Below are 21,270 nucleotides of genomic sequence, written 5' to 3'. Positions count from 1 at the left end.
CACAAGCCTGCCTGGGTTCTCATCTGAAAACCTCAGATACCATGAGCTCTCATATGGTGCTACAATGCTGAAAATTCCACACGTGACCTCATATAACAGGTCACAGTGAAAACACAGGCACATTAAAAACAGTGCGCAAGGAGCTCTGGAGACTCCTTGGCAGTTAAGAGCACTGGCTGCTCTTACAAAGGGCCAGGTCTTTTCAGTTCCCAGCACCCACATGGCAGTTTACAACCAGCTGTAACTCAAGGTCCAGGAGATCCAACACCCTCTTCTGGCCTCAGAGGGTACCAGTCATACATGTGATGCATACATACATGCAAGTATTCATGCACATAGGAATAAATAAGTAAAATTACCTTCAGAGTATGTGGCTAAGGTGTGATGAACAAATGACTTCTATGTTTGATCGAGGGTTCCCTGTCCAGGATATGTTATTATACATTTGCAGATATTCCCAATTTGGGGACAGGGTTCAAGATCTAATACACGTCTGTTCCCAGGCACTTCTGTTAAGGAATACTCAACCTGCAGCAGTGGTGCTACTGAGCCTCTTGCAGACTGTATTTTGTTTGTCAGTCCAGGTTTGCTATTGTAAACAAGGCTTCCCAGAGTCCCAGACTCAAGAAGAGTTAGTCTGGGGCCTGGAAAGATGGCTCAGCGGTTAAAAGCACTTGCTCTAGCAGAGGATCCTGATTGGGTTCTCAGCACCGACATGCAACTCACAACCATTCCTAACTCAAGTTTTAGATGATTTGATGCCCTCTGCTGACCTCCTTGGACATTGCATGCAAGTGGTATAAAAGACACAGGCAAAACACTCCTACACATAAAACAGATAAATTTTAAAATGAAACAAAAATTAGTTCTAAAAGAAGACCTGTTTCCCCTGACATGCAGACATCAATGCAAGGCAGAGGGCTGTAGAAATGGTCTCACTGTTAAGAGCATTTGCTGCTCTTGCAGAGGACCCAGGTTCAATTTCCACATAGCAGTTCACAACCCCAATTCAAAGGGTTCTGGTGCTTTCTTATGGCCTCTGTGGATATGGACACACGTAGCACACATACATACATACATACATACACACACACACACACACACACACACAGAGACAGACAGACAAAACACTCATACACATTTATATAAAAAGTAAAGCAGTCTGTTTTGTTTTTTAAATGCATGTGTTTGAGTGTTTTAGATGTGCCCCACATAGGTACCTGGATCCTAAAGAAATCAGATCCCCTGGAACTAACTGGAGTTTCAGACAGCTGCGAGTTGCCATATGGATGCTAAAACTGAACCTGGGTTCTCTGCAAAAGCAACAAGTGCTCTTAACCACTGAGTCATCTCTCCAACGCAAGACAGGGTTTCATTTTATTTTTATTTATCTACTTATTTGTTTGTATGTTTATGTTTTTTGAGACAGTGTTTCTCTGTGTAACTTTGGTGCCTGCCCTGGAACTCACTCTGTAGACCAGGCTGGCCTCGAACTCAGAGATCCTCCTGCCTCTGCCTCCCAAGTGCTGGGATTAAAGGTGTGTGCACCACCACCACCAGGCTTCAAGGCAGGGTTTTAAACAGCACACAAACTCAGTTCTAAGATTGTTCATAAAAGCAGGCACTGAGACAGGTCTTGTGGTACAAGGGCCGTGATCCGAGCTAATCAAGAAGTTGATGAAGAGGAACACAAGTTCAAGGCCTGCCTAGACTACAGAGTGAATTCAAGGTAAGCAGGGGAAACTTGGTGAGACTCAGTCTCAAAATATTAATAAAGGTGAAAAGGTTGGGGGTACCCAGAAGTAGAGCACTTGACTAGCATGCACCAAGCATGCCCTGGCTTCAACTCCTAGCAAACACACACATAGAAAACAAACCAACCAGCAATGCAGGCAGTGCACACCTGCAATTCCTGTAGTCCCATGTACTGGGGAGACTAGAGGAGGAGCACAAGGATCACTGGGGCCTAGCAGAACAGCCTGGGCAACATAGTAAGACCCGTTTCAGCCAGCAAATAAATGAAAAACCAGAGAGGGAATGATGAGGTTAAAGCTGACTGAAACCGGGCTGAAACTCCTCCGTGAGCCTCCCTGAAGGGGCAGGGAGATAAAGAAGTGCTGACTGGGCATTCTCCCCAGAGCCAGGTCTCCCGGGAGGGAACTGGGAGCCAGAGTTTCCCCAGGGAGACAGGCCCCAGACATCCGATGACTCTGCCGTGTTTCAAGGTAAGTCTGAGAGCTTGGTGCTGGAGCTTAAGGGACAAAGGAGGACACTCGTGTGGCTTCCTGTCTAGTCTCAACTTAACAGACATTTTCAGGATTGCTTTACTTTCCTGCCCCCCTACCCCACCCCAGTAACTCAGTAAAATACAGAGGATGGCTCAGGCATAAAGGTACCTGTCACCAAATCTGACAACCTAACTTTGATCCCTAGCCTGAGACCTGCATGGCAGAAGGCTATGCTTGCAAACTCTCCTCTGGCCAAACTCCATATGCACACACACACACACACACAATAAGTAAACGTAAAAACAGTTCTCTTTATTTATTTATAAAATAATTCTTGATATATAGGGCCAATGGTGCCCCTGTTATATGGCTGAGAAAATAAGGTCCCTTACACTAGCAATGAGGGTAGGGGGTGCATTTACAGCTTCCCTGGCTCCTCCTGGTCTGGCTCTCCCTTCTCCAGGAATTGGGGGGTAGGAAGATGGCACAGGAAGGGAAGGAGACTCTGGAGGAAAAGAGGGTGATTTTCACTAGGAAGAAGGGTCTATGTGAGTGTCAAGCAAGGTTGGCAAAATGGGCATCGCAAAACATTCAGCCGAGATATGAGAGTCCTAAAAACCTAACAAGCCAGTGGCAGACACTAGAAAGACAGGCTAAGTATTAACAGCACCCAAGATCCCCTCCTGATGCTCAGTGAAGAGGGTGAAGTTTCACTCCTTGAATAATGAAGCAGGGCATAGCATATAATTCATATTTTCTTTTCCGGGACATGGACTAAAGCAAACATACTTTGAAACCGGGCCATCATTTGCATGAATTAACCTCAGACCCTTATGATGCCATATGAACGGGAATGATGGATGACGGTGAATCCATTACAAGAGGAGGCTGCAGAGTTCAGACGTCACTCCTGCGAATGACCACATTTCCAGACAGGGCCAAGCAAACAAGCAGTGGGCTTGGAGGATGCACAGAAGGACCCAGTGATGCTCCTGGCTGGAATCAACAGGTCATCCCACGGCCCTGCCACTTCCCTGCGGTGGAGAACCGGGGCACTCAGAGCTACAGGTGTCCAGTGGCTGTACCACCAACTCGGGCCGCAGGCTGAAGATGACACACACTGCAAACACAGACACAAGAGACACTGTGCCTGCAAAGACACTCAACACTGAGGGCAGAAATCAAGGCACCGCACAAGGACCCCTCAGGAATCCATGTCTACTCCAGAAGCCACCAGCTTCTGAAAGACGGAAAGTCTACAGTGCCCCCTCCATTAGTGAAGGCGAGAATGCATCTGCCTCGTTGAGCCAATGCCAGCACCCCAAATCCAAAAGGAACATGCTCCTGTCCCTGCCGTTGGGTCCATGCTACATTACACAGCAAGTGACTCAGAGCGGCCACTGTCCATCCAGCAGCCATCTAGGAAGAACTGGCATTGCACCAAGGTACCGTACCAGAACCTGAAATAAGACTACCCACTCTCAAGGGAATCCAGAAGCCTACAATGGATGAGCCACTAATTAACTGAAATCCCAACAAAGCTGACTTCAGCAAGAGGGGGGAAAAAGAAACCCAACCTCTCGCTGTTAGAGGCCTCCTGGCCAACGAACCCCCGGGTTCAGCACTCAGACCGTGCTCAGTGACAACCTAGACATTCGGGGAGTTCAGAGTGAGATCCCGCCTGTCTTCCGCATGACTAGCTGCCTGTCACCTCTCTTCAGCCATGGGTTGCTCCCCTGCTCAGCTCCTCTGTGCCTACATCTGTCTTGGGGCCCTGCCCAGGGTGTTCAAGGCTGACTGCCAAACTTCCCTGGGGTGTGGCCTGGCCAGCCTCCTGGAGCAGATCCGGCCCACACTGGTGCTAAGACACATTTAAGCACTGACTCACCAGAAACCTGGGGACAGGGGCACCACAGAGCAAAGCCCCAGCCCCTAGCCATCTGCTGACTTAGCTATACCAGGGCCTAGCTCCTGAAGACAACGCTAAGCAGAAGAAGAAGAGTTTGAAGGTCCCAACCTGCCTTGAAAAGAATGTGTGGTCTGCCCAGAGGCAAACATCTATGATCCCAGAGCACAGCTGCTCATGCCTCCTTCATTAGAACGGCTGGTTACAGCATAAACAGGCAAGCACAGAACAGGAAACTTGACACACAACCCACAGCCTTTCAGGGGCTGTGTTCCAAACCCGTCCAATAGCTAGCTTTGCTGATCCAATACCTAAGCGCCAGTCACTTGCAGGGCACTTCACAACTTGCACCTCATTTAATCCTCCCAAAGAATTCACAACATAAGCGCCCTGTTTGTCCCCATTTCCCAGATAAGAGAACTGAGCCCCAGGGAGGTTGAGCAATTTTCCAGAACCACAGAAACAGGACAGGATTCAGCTGGCAGCTCAGCCTATCTAACACGGCTGGGATGGTCACGCACGAGTGGAGGGCCGGCGAGGCTGGATGACTCTTCAGGCTCCTTGTAACAGATCTGAAGTCATATCGAGGTCAAAGTGGCACTGGTGGTTGTGGCATGAAAGGGGAAATGGGCCCTGGGGCGGTGATCCAGGACGGGGCTCCCCCAACATCAGGACCACCCGCAGAGAAGGCAAAACCCAACAGTCTGGGCAGCAAATGAGCTCAGACTTCCCAACTATTGGAGAAAAAAAAAAGCCTCTTTTGTCTTATTCCTCAGTTACTACTCCTGTGAAATGGTACACACACACACACACACACATACATACATATACATACACACACACACACACACACATATATACACACACATACACACACATACACACACACACACACACACACACACACACACACCAGTTTCTATCCTACAGGACAATTTGAAGCTTTTGTCTGTTTGGTTGGTCTTGGTTTATCAAGACAGGGTTTCTCTGTAGAGCCCTGGCTGTCCTGGAACTCACTTTGTAGACCAGGCTGGCCTTGAACTCAGAGATCCACCTCCCTCTGCCTCCAAAGAGCTGAGATTAAAGGCAAGCGCCACTGCTGCTTTGAAACTTTTGATGAGACAATAACGTGTTGGAGTTATTTTATTTTTATTATTCTCAAAAATGCCTTAGGGCCTGGGAAATGGTTTGGAAAACAAAGTTCTCACGGTGCAGCTATAAGGATCAAATTCTGGATCCCTAGAGCTAATATAAATGCAGTCGGACATGGCAGCCCAGTTGTAAATCCAGCTATTGGAAGGAAGAGATGGAGATCCCTTAGTAATCAGCCAGCTGGACTGGCGCTAGGTTCAGTGTTGAGACCCTGCCTAGATGAATAAGGTAGAGGCAACCGAGGAGAGCTCCCAACATCTGGTCTCCATAAACACAGGCATCACAAGCACACGAACCTGCACACAAGCAAACACATATACACCTCACACACACGTACAGGTGGAGGGGGTGCCTTGGCTTTTGGGAGTCATGGGCGCCTCTTCCTAGCTATTGAGTCCCCAGGTCTGAGAGAGAAAATAATAAGAAAGTACATGTCAAACACAAGAGCTCAGCTATGCAATAAATGCTAGGTGCTCGCACACACACACACGCAATGCCACCATCTATAAATAGGTTTAATTTTGTTGGTCAATTAAAAATGAAGAAAAATGATCTTTTTAACAGGGTAAAAAGAAGGGGTGTGTGTGTGTGATGTCTGTGCACTAATGAACAGACACATATGCTACAGGGCACCTGTGGAGAGAGGTCAGAGGACAACCTGTGGAGCCAGTCTTGCCTTCCGCCTGGTTTGCTGGTGACTTCAAGCACTAGGTTAACTGGCCCATAAGCTTCAGGCTTTCTCCTGTCACCACCTACCAACTCACCAGAGAAGCACTGGTTACTGTAAGTGTCACTGTACCTACTGCATGTGGGTTCTGAAGATTCTTCATGCTTGTACCGTCTCCCCAAAACAGGCTTCTAACAAAAGAAACGGGGCTGAGTAAGGCTGCATCAGGTCTATGATACAGTACTTGACTAGGATCCACAAGGCCCTACATTCAATCCCCCACACAAGGGTCAAATAATAGACACCAAACAGGCAGCGGTGAAGAGCCAAATTTATAGGCAGATTACAGGGTAGCACTATAGTGGAGAAAACAATAAATTATAATACTGGTCCGGTGCGATGGCCCAGCAGGTAAAGGCACTGCCCCCTGAGTCTGACCCCCGTGGACTCACAGTGGAGAGAGAGAACTAACTCCTACAGGCTGTCCACTGACCTCCACTGATGTGCACCGATGCACTCATGGACTCCCCACACCCCCAACACACGCAATAAAGTCACTAAAATTTCAAAGAGGGGAACAGAATTTACCACTGACAAGGACAGTGGAGGGCATCTGGAAAAAAAAAAAAGCATCAAAATCTTGCAAGTGCATACAGTAACATTCACAGGCGGGGACATGTACGTCCTTGTGGATCAGATGGCCAGTCTATGCTAGCCACAAAGACAAAAAGTGAAAAAGCATCCTATACTGGGCATACACCTGTAATCTCAGCATGTGGGAGACTGAGCAGAAGGAACAAGAGTTCAAGGATGGCTACCGCTCACAGAGTAAGATCCCATCCCAAAAAACAAACAAGCCGGGCAGCGGTGGCGCACGCGCCTTTAATCCCAGCACTGGGGAGGCAGAGGCAGGAGGATCTCTGTGAGTTTGAGACCACCGGCTAGTTCCAGGACAGGCTCCAAAGCTACAGAAAAACCCTGTCTCAAAAAACCAAAAAGAAAAACAAACAAACGAACAAATCCTGAGGGCTGGAAAGATGGCTTGTGGGCTGGAGAGATGGCTCAGAGATTAGGAACACTAACAGCTCTTCCAGAGATCCCGAGTTCAATTCCCAGCAACCACATGGTGGCTCACAACCATCTATAATAAGATCTAGGGCCCTCTTCTGGTATGCAGACATACATGCAGGCAGAACACTGTATACGTAATATACAAATAAATCTTTTTTAAAAGATAGCAAGATAGCTCAACAAATAAAAGTGCTTGCTGGCCTTCCAGTGGACCTGAGTTCAGTTTTCAGCACCCAGTTGAGGCAGCTCATGAGTACCTGGACCTCCAGCAGCTTCGCCCTCAGAGGATCCAATCCTTTCTTCTGGCCTCCATGGGCTCATGCTCACACTTGGAAGACACGCAGCTTCTTTCTCCAACAATCACTGTGTGGCAGGGGTCTAGACACTCGCAGAATAGCAGAACACTAGAAACACTTCCGAGTGCCCCACCCAAGCTTGAACAGTGAAGCTATACTTTGTATCCTAAAAGAGTACAAGGAGAAGACCCACAAGTGAGTTGGGTCTCAGGCGAAAGAGTGGAGAGCTTTGAATTTGTGGGTCCACAGTACTGCTCATCCACCCTATGACTCTTCACACAGGCACTATCAACATACAGACCAAAGTCCTCAGGACACGGGGCCAGACATCAACTACCTGACCCAAAGGGCCTTTCTTAATACCAGACTTTCTCACCTACCATCACTTGGCCTGCATGGCCAATGAGATCCAGAGAACACACACCCTGCACATGCTAAATCCTGCTCTCAACGCACAATGCAAGCACCCTTCCGCCTATAGTAACTCTAGGTTCAGAAGCGTCCCCATCCCTTACGACAGATGTACATTGCCCTAGAACTCTACCTCCCAAGAGCTGCAAAGGCTGCAACAATGTTTTCTCTTAGGGCATTGGTAACAGAAAAAGATGAGAAGTAACTCCTGTGTCCATCAATCAGAAAAGAATGAAACAATTGTTCAGCCTTCTAAACCTAAGCAGGAAGTAAGATCAAGGCCACTTTTCACACACAGACAAGATATCCTGGTATGGGTAAGGTATACCCAACCGACGTTCTCTGGACAGTGCATTTGACTCTTAAATCCTAGGGGCACAACTATAAGTATGCAAAGCATCTGAAGGATATCAACAACCCTAGGACTGTGGTTAACCTCCGGGGGGGGGGGGGGGGGGGGGGGACACGACACGACACGACTAGAATTAGAGGTGGTTGTCAAGGAAGCCTTTTTTTGCCTGCTTGAAGTCTGCATTTTTCTTCCCCTATAGAGTATGTTCACATATTGTTTATGCAATGAAACTCTCACTCATTTAATTTTTTTAAAGAAGAGATTGGGACCCTGTTCAATACATAACGTGTTTAGTTAAGAGTTATTTCCACTGGAATCTGGCTCCCGCCTGCCAGAAGGCTGCAAGCTCAGCAGTGCACAGACTGTGTGCGCTGCAAGCCAGCAGCTCGTTTTGCAACACGGATCTTATTTCAATCTCACAGGCGCAACTCAGTTAACTCTGTGGAAACTCTGCAGATGGTTAAATTTTATGTCAGTTGGGGTAGGGGTGGGGGAGTATGTCATGGGGACTTTGGTAATCCAAAGGGACCTCCTTGGAGCCACTCCAGTTCTAGCCCATACTGCAGGGCTCCAACTCAACAAGCTAAAACACACCCTAGGCACACAGGCATGCACACAGAACGCACGCACACAGCAATAAGACAGCTCCTGCCCCGTCACGCTTCCACTGATTCTTCCAGCTGGGAAACAATCTAGATCCCTTGGGCTAATGAAGAGGAAGAACATAAACAACCCATAAGAAAAACACTACATACAGCATTATTACTGTGGCCACCTAGTTATACAGGAAACTGAATGATTAATTGATTGACTGTCTACAGAGGGATCCAAGCCAGGGCCTTAGGCATGCTAGAAAAACACACCCCAATGATTAACAGTCTCAGTCCCAGACAGTGTTATTAGACAGACAGACACACACACACACACACACACCCCTATAACCTCCTCATCTTCAGATACCAGATGCCACTTACTGAGTCCTCAGAAACACACAAGAACTAAGTAAAACTAATTTATAGTAACATAAATCAAATTTATGGTACTTCCATTAGGATGAAGATTAAGGATTACCTTAAAATAGTCACACACACACACGCTCACACATACACACAAAGTCTGGGTTAAAAGATGTTTTTGTCAAAACTGATTAAGAACACTAAGATCTGAAAATTTCATTTGTACTTAATTATACCCTAGGGAAAAAAAAATACAATTCAGCAAGGGGTGGTGGTGCACACCTTTAATCCCACTCGAGAAACAGAATTAAATGGATCTCTGTGAGTTTGAGGCTAGCCTGGTCTATATGGCAAGTTTCAGGACAGCTGGGGCTATGTGGAGAGACCCCATCTTTAAAAAAAAAAAAAAAAAACTCAAACAGCTAAACCTCTGAACTGTTTTATAGGATACTAGAAACATCTGTTAAACTATGCATAGCATAGTGCCAGTCACATAAAAATAGATGACAAGGAGCTCGAGAGATGACTCAGTGGTTAGAAGCACTTAGTGCTCTTGTAGAGGACTCAGGTTCCCAGCACCCACACAGTGGCTCAAAACTGTCCAATAATCCAGTACCAGGAGATCTGACGCCCTCTTCTGGCCTCCACAGGCACCAGACACACACATGGTGCACAGACATCCATTCACGCAAAACTCATACACATAAAAATAAATAAATCTTTAAAAAAAAAAGGAGAGAAAGTTTTATTACTGTCTACATTTGGCCACTGACCGGCTGTCTTTAACCAAGATTTTTATGACTTCCCAGTACTCAGAGAACAAAATAAAACCAAGAACTGCTGACTCTTACCAGTTCGCTTTTATAAGAAGAAGAAAAGTACATGGGTATGACTACCTCCGTCTGTAATTCCAGTGCCTGAGAGGCTGAGGCTGAGAAGTGAGGTGCTCGAGGTCATTCTGTGGTACAAAATAAGATAACTCAGGCCAACTCCAACTATATACTTTGTCTCCAACAAAGGTAAAGATGGAGAGCTGGGAAGATAGGTCAAGGCCTGAGTTTAAACCCCAGAATTCACATTTTTTCATATTAAAAAAAAATTAAGCCAGTCATTCTGTACTTATAAACAGACAGATCTCTGGCAAGTTCCAGGCCAATGAGACCCTGTTTCCAAAAGAAAGAAAAAAACAGACAGACAGAAAGAAAGAAAGAAGCAAGCTGGGTGGTGGTGGCGCATGCCTTTAAACCCAGAACTTGGGTGGCAAAGGCAGGCGGATCTCTGTGAGTCGAGGCCAGCCTGGTCTACAAGAGCTAGTTCCAGGACAGATTTGAAAACAACACAAAGAAACCCTGTCTCGAAAAGCCAAAAAAGAAAGAGAGACAGGCAGGAAGGAAGGAAGGAAGGAAGGAAGGAAGGAAGGAAGGAAGAAGGGCAATACCTAAAGAACACCACCTGAGGTTGTCCTATGGCCGGCTCATAAACACACACACACACACAAACTAGGACTAAGAATGTAGCCCTTATCTAGCCTGTATAAAACCTTGGATTCCAACCCCAACATCACACACAAAAAAGTCACATGTTAGTTTAACTTTTCTCCATACCCACAAATGTGGACCAAAGAATCAGTTTCCAGTAGCTAGGCAAGTACAGACACCACGTAAAGCACAAGCAACAGGGAAATAAGGGCAAGTTCCTCCATCCTTCCGCATGAGCACAGTCAGGTTCTGCAGTGCACACCTGTCAGTCCTCCCAGAGCTCAGAAGACGGACACAGGACGGACACAAGTTCAAAGCCATCAAAATCGCATACAAAGATCCGTGTCAAAACAAAAAACAAAAGTACCAAGATGTTTTGTTCTGGTCCCTCACAGCAAATTCTCCCCAATCACTTTACACACACCTCAACTGCCAGTCCTTGGGTTGTTGTGTTCCCAAACTACCTTATCCATATGAATGCACTTCTTGTCAAATAATGATCTTTCCAATGCCACAATAGGAGCATGAATTGCATGGAGACAGAGATCAGCTTGGGACAGTCCTGGAAGATAAGACCATCTGCTATAGTCCCTAAGGGGCTGCTGCAAGTTAGCCCAAGCAATACCAACAACGGCAAAAGTCGCCTCCAAAACATCTAGAGCTGGACGCTCTGGCTCATATCCGTACTTCTAAGATTGAGAGGAGGCAGCTGTGAGTGTGGGCCCAGCGTGCTATGTGAGAGATGGCTTCAAAAAAAAAAATGGGGTCCCATTCCTTCAATCCCAGCACTGGGGAGGCAAAAGCAGCTGAATCTCTGTGAGTTCAAAACCAGTCTGGTCGCCGGGCGGTGGTGGCGCACGCCTGTAATCCCAGCACTCGGGAGGCAGAGGCAGGCAGATCTCTGTGAGTTCGAGGCCAGCCTGGTCTACAAAGGGAGTTCCACGACAGGCTCCAAAGCTACAGAGAAACCCTGTCTCAAAAAACCAAAAAAAAAACCAGTCTGGTCTATATAGTGAGCTCTATGACAACCAAGGTTTCACAGTGAGATCTTGTCTCAAAAAAAAAAAAAAAATCTAGAGGTTGAGGAGACAGTTCAGAGAATAAAGAACTTGTCTTGAGGGCAAGGGTTCAGACCCACATAAAATCTGGGCAAATACGCTGGTCACCTGTTATTCTAGCACTTGGGAAGTAGAGACAGGATCCTTAGGGCAAACTCACTAGCTAGACTAGCCGGACAGTCAGTGAGCTCTGGGTCTTATATGAGAACCTGCCTCAGTAACTAGCTAAAGTGGACAACAGTTAAGACAACACAGGATGGCCACTGCTGGCCTCTACACACAAGCTTACATACACATCCCATATACATGCAAACACACATATGCACACCACACTCAAAAAATAAACAACCATAACAAAATCAGCAGAGGGTGGAGCGCTCATTGTGATCGACCATCTCCCCCACTTTCCTTGCCTCTCGAGGACCAAACACAATGTCAACAACCACAAACCAAGTCCGAACCCATCTCAAAATGCTAGAACGAGTCTGGGATGGGCCTTTATGTGAAGTCCCAGGTTCCATTCCCAGTAGTGAGAAAAACAAGAGGAGAAACTTTCTTTGAGACCTACGTAGTGATATTGACTCAGGAAGGATACCCACTCCTCCATGTCATCCCTCAGCTGTGACACAGAATACTGGAAATCGAAACAGACTCTGACGATCAGCCTGACTGCTCCCTGATTGACAGCTTGAATCCTACTTGAATGCACCCAACCACGGGAAGCTCACTACTGCACGGGTAGTCAGGCCCCCTGTTGGGCAGCCTACCCACTGGAAAACCTTCTACAGGCCGAACTGGCATCTGTTCACCCGGTCTTTGGGGTCAGCTCTGGAGGCGGAATCAATGTGTGTTGTATTAATGTAAAGAGAGCACATCATACCTCTCATCTTCTACCCGCGGCTCTTTAGGAAACATCCGCGTTCATCTTATACATCAACCTTTGGGTAGAAGCATCTCTGATGCTGTTTTTTGTAAACTATTCCTAAACATTACTTTTTATAAGCTTGTCGTATTCCGTCATCACAAGGCTCATTCACAGTGGCACACGCCTGAAATCCCATCACTTAGGAGGCAGAGGCAGGAGAGCTGTTATGAACTTGAAGGCCATCGTGAACTACATAATGAGATCATTTTTCACTGTATATAGTCTTCAAATCTCTGTGTAATCTGGGCATAAAACAACATCTGCATTTTGGATATGGTCTCAGCTATACCCTCAGAAGAGGAATTCCCAATCAGAATGCACGAACATCTCAATACATCACAGTTCAATATTGTTCTAATTTTCTAAGCAGTGTTATAACACATATGTATGACTGGTGGGTCACACATGTACACCCAAGGCCTGTGTGTGAACAGACAGACCTGTGACGTCCGTTCTCTCCTTCCACCTCCCCGTGGGTCCACGGCCACACTTGCTAGGCTAGAGCATGTGTCTTTCCCTCCAAGTCATCTTGCCAAGCCACAGTTCAAAATGTTTAAAGTCACTCTGGACATTTATTCTTTAGTGAATTCCTTTCTAAATCATCCTCCTTCTAGATGACTCTGAACCTTGGTTTAGTATGAAATACTCAGTCCCTGCCACTTCTGTGACTCTTAAGCTGGATAAACATCGACACCCCCCAACACTAGGAAAATGTTGAACCCATCAAGAGCAATATCACAAAACTTTTACTTTCAGAGCTCCCTCGAGGTTGGCTTGGCGCCAATAATAAAGTTTTTGCATGTGATTGTCAAACTAAATTAATAACACCCCCAGCCCACCACACTTTACCACCTATGGTTTAATATAAACAATTATCCCTTTTTGAAAAAGTGTTAAATACTTTACTAACAGAGTCTAAAAATCCAGAAAAGAAGTCCAGAGATGGTAATACCGGGTGATGAGGAAGAATGCAGAGGGGGAGGCAAGAGAACACACGGGACATGAAAGAGGAGAATAATCTTGGAGACTGAGGATGCTACAAAGGGAGGGTGGGACAGCAGGAGGTGGAGAAGGAGAGTCACAAAAACACACTTTGCTCAAAAATGGCATAATGGTATCTAATACATTATTTTCTGATTTAGAAAAAAATAAAAATAAATTTTAAAAATGTTTACTAAATATCTAGCCAGGTGGTGGTGGTGGTGCATGCCTTTCATCTCAGAGAGGCGGAGGCAGGCAGATCTCTGTGAGTTCAAGGCCAGCCTAGTCTACAAGAGTTCCAGGAGAGTCTCCAAAGCTACAGAGAAACCTTGTCTCGAAAAACCAAAAAAAAAAAAAAAAAAAAAAAAAAATGTTTACTAAAGCCAAAATTTAGGATAGCTGCTACCACTCAGCCATCATATAACAGGACATGGATTTAATTTGATAGGATTCAGCTGACTTTGGGCTACCTCTGCATCCTACAGACACATTTTCTAAGCAGAATATAGTTAAACAAAATAAAGCAAAACAGCCTTCCCCTTCCCCAAAGTCTATGTAGCTCAGGTTGGCCTTAAACTTACAATTCTACCTCACCTCTGAAGTGCTAGGATTATAGGTATGAACCACCAAGTCTAGCTTCTTACTTCTTTGTTTTTTATGTTATCAAAACAGTATCTTTTAAGCAATTGAATTTTGTACACTCATACAAAAATATTGGTCAGCGTTCCCACCTGTCGCTCATGTGGGACTGCCTCTGAATCACGGGTGGCTATGGATTCTCCAGAGTAAACTAGAATATTCCAGACTACAAAAACTTGAACTTTCTCACTACTACTGGTCACCAAATCAGACTAGCATTTCTGGAGTCATTCCCGTTACCACCTAGACTTGAACCAGCTGTTCTGTAGTCTCCCTGAATCCTAGACTGTCCCAGGGTAAAGAAACCAGAGAGAGATGGCTTGGCCCTTCTTACTCCTCCCTTAGGACTGTTTCCCAGAGACACAGCACCTGAGAAGCCACTGTCTGGCGGCACTGGCTAGTCATGACTCACAATCTCACCAGCTATCAGCAGCAGACATCATCCTTAGAGGATAGGAAAGCCTGGAGTCACCATCTCTGCAGGAAAGGCAAAAACCTACCGTGAAGATGCCAGAGAGCCTCTGGCATCCCTAGAAACAAGTCAGACCCTAATTTAACCAGCAGAAGCTTGTTTAAAAGAATGCCATTCTAACCAGGTGGTGGTGACACACACCTTTAATCTCAGCACTCGGGAGGAAGAGGCAGGTGGATCTCTATGAGTTCAAAGTCAGTCTGGTCTACAGAGCAAGTTCCAGGACAGCCAGGGTTACACAGAGAAACCCTGTCTCGAAAAACAAAAGACAGAGAAGAGAAAGAATATACTATTCTAGGACTGGAGAGATGGCTCAGTGAAGAACACTTGTTGCTCTTGCAGAGGACCCAGGCTTTAGATTCACAGTTCAACTCTCCGCTAGGGGATCTGACATCTTGTGGCCTACACATATGTTGCGTACACACATACATACAGACAAAACACTCAACACTTAAAAAATAAATTGAGAAACAAAATTCTGATTACATAAAAATATTTTCAGGCTCCATCTTCCTTAGGAGCAGCCTCTGACTTGCATAACACAAACTCACTACACACAAATATCCCAGATTTCATGTGACACTCTTACAAGACCCTTCCGGTGGCCAGTCAGAGCCTACGACATAGACCCCTGGGTTCCAAAGCCCAATGTCCACAGGCCTCTGCAAAGATGCCGTGACTGCTCCAGAGCACCAGGGAACATTGAGGCCACAACTGGGGACTCTAATATCTTTATTTTGTACTCAGCGGACAGCCATTCCTCAAATTGAGGAGGCAGCCAGGTTTGACTCCTCAAAGGCCCAAATTCGGAGGTTTTTCTGGACTGCTCCCAATTTCTTTTCTAAAAACTGTGGTGCTCAGGCATGGTGATGCATACCTTTAGTCCGAGCACTCCGGAGACAGAGGCAGGCCGATCTCTGAGTTGGAGTTGAGCCTGGTCTATAGGCTAGCCAGGGCTATACAGTGAGATCCTATCTAAAAACCTAAATCCAGAAAAAAAAAAAAAACCTTTGGAACTTTGATGTGCTCTAACCTGCCACACATGCATAGGCCCTATACTACACATGTCCTAAACCACCTTTCCGGTCCTCTTTCCCAAAAACCTTCTGTTCCCTCTCACACACAACCCCAGTGTACATTCCGAGCCCCCGCCCCCCATTCATGCAGCACTTAGATGCCCCAAACTTCCTCCTAGACTTGGCTATTCCAAAGAGTTCTTCCCATTCCCATCAGCACACACCACTGTGCTGTCCTCCCTCCTCTGTCCGCTTCTCCAGTCCTTCCAGGTATTAATTTCTCATCTTGGCATTTAGCAGGCTGCCTTGTCCCTTCTCCAAGGTATATCTCAGCTCTCCAACTAGACCATAAACCCCCACCTCTTTGTTGGGCTGGCAGCTACCTTCAGCCCTGGGGGGCGCAGCGCTGCACGCAGGCAGCTTCGGCTGCACTACTTGAGGAATGTGAGAGTCTCCCAGGGCATTTCAAACTGTGATTGGGTTATGATCCGCTAGAGAGCGGACGGATCAACTCAGTAGGAAACAGAGCGTTTTTTTAGTGAAAAGTAACAGAATAGACAATAAAAAAAAAAAATCCAAGGTTGCACCTAGAAAAGAGACAAACTTCACACAATGAGATTCAGTTTTTACATACATGATTAGGTATATAAAATCATGAGATAGATAGATAGATAGATAGATAGATAGATAGATAGATAGATATAAGTTTCTTCCTTATTTTACACTGAGAGAGACACTTGCAGTTCACGGTTCTCTCCTTCCATCACGTAAATTCTGGGAATCAAGTCAGGTCACCAGGCTTCGTGGCAAGCATCCTTACCCAACAAGTGTCAGCATTCAACTTTTTTTGTTATTTGGGTTTTTTGTTTTGTTTTGTTTCATTTTGTTTTTCAAGACAGGGTTCTTTTGTAGCTTTGGAGTCTGTCCTAGAACTCACAGAGATCCTCCTGCCTCTGCCTCCCAAGTGCTGGGATTAAAGGCGTGTGCCACCACTGACCGACTTCAACTTTATTTCTTTTTTTTTTATATTTATTTATTTTATTATGTATACAATATTCTGTCTGTATGCCTGAAGGCCAGAGGAGGGCGCCAGACCTCTTTACAGATGGTTGTGAGCCACCATGTGGTTGCTGGGAATTGAACTCAGGACCTTTGGAAGAGCAGGCAATGCTCTTAACCACTGAGCCATCTCTCCAGCCCTCAACTTTATTTCTTAATATAGGTCAGTACGTAGGCCATTATACTCTATGATGAACCAAAGAACTCAACCCTTTGTTTGCTCTGCATGATCACTTTTTTTTGATACTCTGACAGTCACTATAAGGAAAAAGATATCTGTTAAAGATCAGGACTGCCACAGCAGGAGGATTGCAGTGAGTTCAAAGGCTCCTGACTTACACAGAGTAAGAAGAATTGGAGAGAAGGATGAGGGGCGGAGAAAAGGCAAAAAGAGAGAGGAAGAGGAAGGGAGGAAGAAAAAGAAGGGGCCGGGGAAGGAAAGAAAGAACTTGATCCTTATGGCCTCTGTCCCTATCCCTCAAGGCCCTCTTCCCCTCAGTTCTCTGATCCTGAATCTCAAGAGAAATAAGCAACTGAAATGACCATCTCAGCTCACTCCACGACCTTTTGCAATCATCCTTCAAATTCAGATGTTGCAAGTTGAGGCTTGGGGAATTCATTCTGCAAATCACCCTGAGCTGCTTTTGCAAAAAGAAAGACCTTAGAGCTCAGAAAAAAAAAAAAAAATGCCAGCTCCCTGCTACTCATCCTTGGCACCAGAATCCTGGGAAGGGGAACTGGATGAGACTGGGAAAAGCCAGGCTCTACAACAGGCCCCACATTCCTCTGTCTTCCTTTAGCTTGTCTTGCTGTCCATCCCTCCCCCTGTACAAACAGCGCAGGAGGGAGACTTACCTCAGTGTCTCTGTAAAGTGTAAAGTTCAACAAATCAAAGCCTAATAACTTACTCCTTTAGCAAAGCCCACTCCACTTCCCTCCAACCTCTTAACTCCACCCTCATGGTTGTAAAAAAAAAAAATGGCCCCATTTTCCTAAAAGCCCACTCCCCAGCCTTGCTCCTCCACCTTCAGGGTCAAATCCAGGCAGTGACAAGAGAAAGGAGGGCAAAACAGAAGCCTGAGGGTCAGACCCTCAGTCCCACGTAAATCCTCTGCTGCGCCTACGACTAAAAAACGGCTCCCTTGAGTTCCCCTCTACACTACCCTCCAGGGTTCTTCAGAGCCACAGTGGCAAGCTAGCACCTACATCCCTACATCCGGGATAACCTGGCAAACACAAGACTTCTCAAGAACCCAAGTGCCAATTACTTCTCCACAAAACACACATTTCCGATTCAGATCACCAACGACGGCAACTCCAAGGCCCAACCAACTTCCACCAGGAATGAGTTCCTACTTGTGTCTTCTCTCCACCCTTCCCCTGTCAACAGATTATTTCAACAGTCAAGTCTTCCAGTAAAACCAAGTCCAAACCCACAGCCCCCCAAAAGCGCGACAGGCGACTTACTGGTCGGCCTTCTAACATCAGATTCAACAAAATCTTTACAAATAATCCTTGTAACATCACTCCCTGGCCTGATGTCTCCCTGGTACACCCAGGATAAAAGTCTAATTCCTTAGTCTGACTTTCTAGGACTTTCACAATCTCAGTCATTGTTCCTCTCTCTCTTTATCTTTCACTGTTCAGGAAACATTCAAGAGAGCCAAGGCCATCTCCTGGTCTCCGGAGAAACCCAGATTCATCCCCCCCACTTTGCCTCCCACCTCCACAGAGTCTCATCTTGCAAGGACATGGCACAGGTCTGCCAATCCCTTGTCCAGAGCTCCCTCCCTTGACCTCCAACAGCACCCACTTCTGCACCTGGCGCTTTGACAACTAACTGTGCCCCATCTGGATTCTTATTTCACATGCTCAAGTCTTCCTGTGTCCTCCAAGAGATTATAAACCCTGCACGGAAATATTTATGTATCCTCTGCAGCCTTTCTTTCTGAGACAACCAAGCCACTGGGCATTCTTTGGCAAGTTTGCCAACCAGTGAACTCTTCCTTCTGACTTTTGAGTCTTGCCAGGGAATTGTCTACAGGTGGAAATAGTTTCAAAATGAGTGCCAAGCGCCCTTCCCCACCTTTAACTGCCATGCTTCCCGTGCCCCAGAGTTTACACTAACTTTGCAGTCATAGCACCTTAATTTAAACTTGAGCTCTTAAGTCTTGCAGCTTCCTGAGACCTTCGACTTTTCATGTGCCTCTAAGCATCACCCAGCAAGCTTGGCAGTGAGAAAAGAACAGAGTAGGTTCTCAGAGGTACCTGCGGGTTGACCAATTTCCTTCTGTTTCACTCTTCCAAAGCAAGAAGAACCTCTGTTTACAAAGCCCCTCAGGAGAGTGTACCCAGGCTACAGTACCTGTTGATTGCTCACTCTGAAACCAACTGCCCCACTTTACACCCTTCTGGTAAGGGAGAGTCAAGAAAGCAGTGAAGGGCTGTAGATAGCCCCTGTGCCATGGCCTGGCATCATGGGAACCCATTGCCTGGTGTAAGTCCTCCAGAACCACAGGAAGCGGAGAGATGGAAAACAGGGCTCGCGCAGGATTGCTGGCAGGTGGGTCTCTTTAGACCTCCAAGTAGGCCCTAAAGTGAAGGCGCAGAGCCTTAACTCCCAGGCAGGAAAGGAACCCTGCCTCGGAATTGTCTGCCCATGACAAACTCCCTCTCTAGGTCCCCAAGGGCCACTCCAGAGGCCCACAGTGCCACGGCCAAGGAGGGACCCGGGGTGAAGCCGGCAAGATTAGAGCCAAGGGGGCGGCGAAGGGGGCCCGCAAGAAGGGGGTTGAGAGAGGGTGTGTCGCGAGGCCAGTGCTGCAGCACCGAGCTCTCTGGATTTGGAGAGGGCAGGGGCGCGCGGAGCGCCGGGCTGACGGCCCAGCCGGAAAGGGGGCAGGTTAACAGGTCAGTGTGGGCCCGCCAGGCCACTCCCGGTCACTGCTCAAAGTTGGAAGGGAGATCCAGCGGTAGAATCCGCGACATAAACAAGGCGACGCGCGAGAAAGCGAGCGGCCACCCCCACCCGGCCACCCCGCCACCGCCGCAGCAGCCCCGGTCCCGCCCGGGCCGCGCGAGCCTCCTGGGCCCCCCGCCCGATGCCGTCCCCAATCCCGAGTTGCAGCCCCAGTGAGGTCCCGCGCGCAGCTCACCTCGGTCGGCCACTGGCCCGGACAGTTCGGCTCCCTGCAGCGGCCGCGGCCCTGCCCGCCACCGGCGCGGCCCCTGCACAGCGCCGCCTCCCGCCGCCGCCGCCTTCGCGCCCACCTGGCCGGCCTGCCCTCCCTCTCCGGGACACAGCGCTCACGTACGCGGCCGCGGCCACAACCCGGCCCGGATTCCCCCGCCCGGGAAGGGAGCGCACCAAGCCGCTCGCAGCCAGTCCGCCCGCAAGCCAGCCAGCTAGACGCGGGGACACACCCCCGGCCACGCGCGCGCACGGCCCGCGCGCCCCCGGCCCTGGCCGCGAGCGCGCGCGCTCCACACACCCCGGCTGGCGGTACACAGTGGGCGCTCAATAAATGCTGGAGCGACTCCTCTCATACATGCGCATTTGAACCTGACCGAGTTGTGACCCCCCCCCAGCCCCCACCCCTAAATCGGAACGTTCAGCTCGGTCCGGAACCGAACTAGGGTATCTGCTTTCCCACCCCCCCCCCTTTTTTTTTTTTTTTGGCTTTTTTTCCCCTCACTGAACTGCAAAGCCAGCCAAAGTTTCTGGCTGTTGTTTTTCCAGCGCGCCCCAGGGCGGGAAATGAAGCCAGAAGCTCTGGGCGCCAGGGACAGGAGTTTGACGAGGGCGACAGGGACCCGAGGCCGGGTAGCCGGGGGCGGCGCGCGAGGGCGGAAGCGCTTGAAAACCCAACCTTTCCACTTTGCTTTAGACCAAGAGTTTTCATCCCCGGTTTTATGACATTTATTCGTTTGTAGTTGTAACGCCAGGCGGTGTTTGCTGTTTCTAGAATTAAATGGGAGAAAGTTAACTATTAGCCTTCAACCCTTGTGTAAACAATACCGGTTGCTTTTTGGCACCGTTAGGCTCTGGCTTTGGGATAATTTGTAACAGGGAGAATCGAAGCTGTTCCATTGTGTAGTTCTGTGTTTTTCCTAGATAAGGCCAAGGACGGTGGAGAGGGGCGTGCGCGCATGTGCATGAGTGTGTGAGCGCGCGTGTATATATAATATATGTGTGTGTGTGTGTGTGTGTATGTGTGTGTGTGTTTACAATCAAACTAATGAGTAAAAGAGTAATAGTCCCCTCCCTTCTCAAAAAAGAAAGTTTTAAAATATTTTGAAGTTGCTGTTCTCCAGTTTAGAACTTGCTGCCTTTCTAGTAGGCAGTGGCGTGTTTGTTGCTAAAGTTTGGGGAGTCATGTGTGATCCTGTTTCAAGCGCTGAACTAGCACCGGCATCTTCAGCAGCTTCAACTCTGAACATCAGCTTCTTGATCTATAAGATAAAGCAAAGTAACTAGAGATAGTGCCTAAGTCACAGCAAAAAAAGAAAAAGAAAAAAGTGTATCATGAGGACTGGCGAGATAGCTAGGTGGATAACAGTGCTTTTGGTCAAACCTCATGTCCCAAGTTAAAGCCCAGGATGC

At 47.5% G+C, this 21,270-nt stretch overlaps 1 protein-coding gene across 2 annotated transcripts in view; it reads right to left on the bottom strand.

Annotated features, from left to right (window-relative positions):
- Znf395 (zinc finger protein 395) overlaps nucleotides 1-20,064 on the bottom strand; it is a 39,794-nt gene extending 19,730 nt beyond the window's left edge. For both annotated transcript variants that reach the window (XM_041673551.1, XM_041673559.1), the window contains exon 1: nucleotides 19,823-20,064. The gene's annotated coding sequence lies outside the window, so the exon portion shown is untranslated. The remainder of the gene's footprint in view (nucleotides 1-19,822) is intronic.
- Between the last annotated feature and the right edge of the window lie 1,206 nt (nucleotides 20,065-21,270).

Source organism: Microtus oregoni, unplaced genomic scaffold (assembly GCF_018167655.1).
Source record: "Microtus oregoni isolate MIOR12 unplaced genomic scaffold, Mior012 000001F_ref0000356, whole genome shotgun sequence".
Taxonomy (NCBI): domain Eukaryota; kingdom Metazoa; phylum Chordata; class Mammalia; order Rodentia; family Cricetidae; genus Microtus; species Microtus oregoni.
This window is presented reverse-complemented; position numbering and strand designations above follow the sequence as displayed.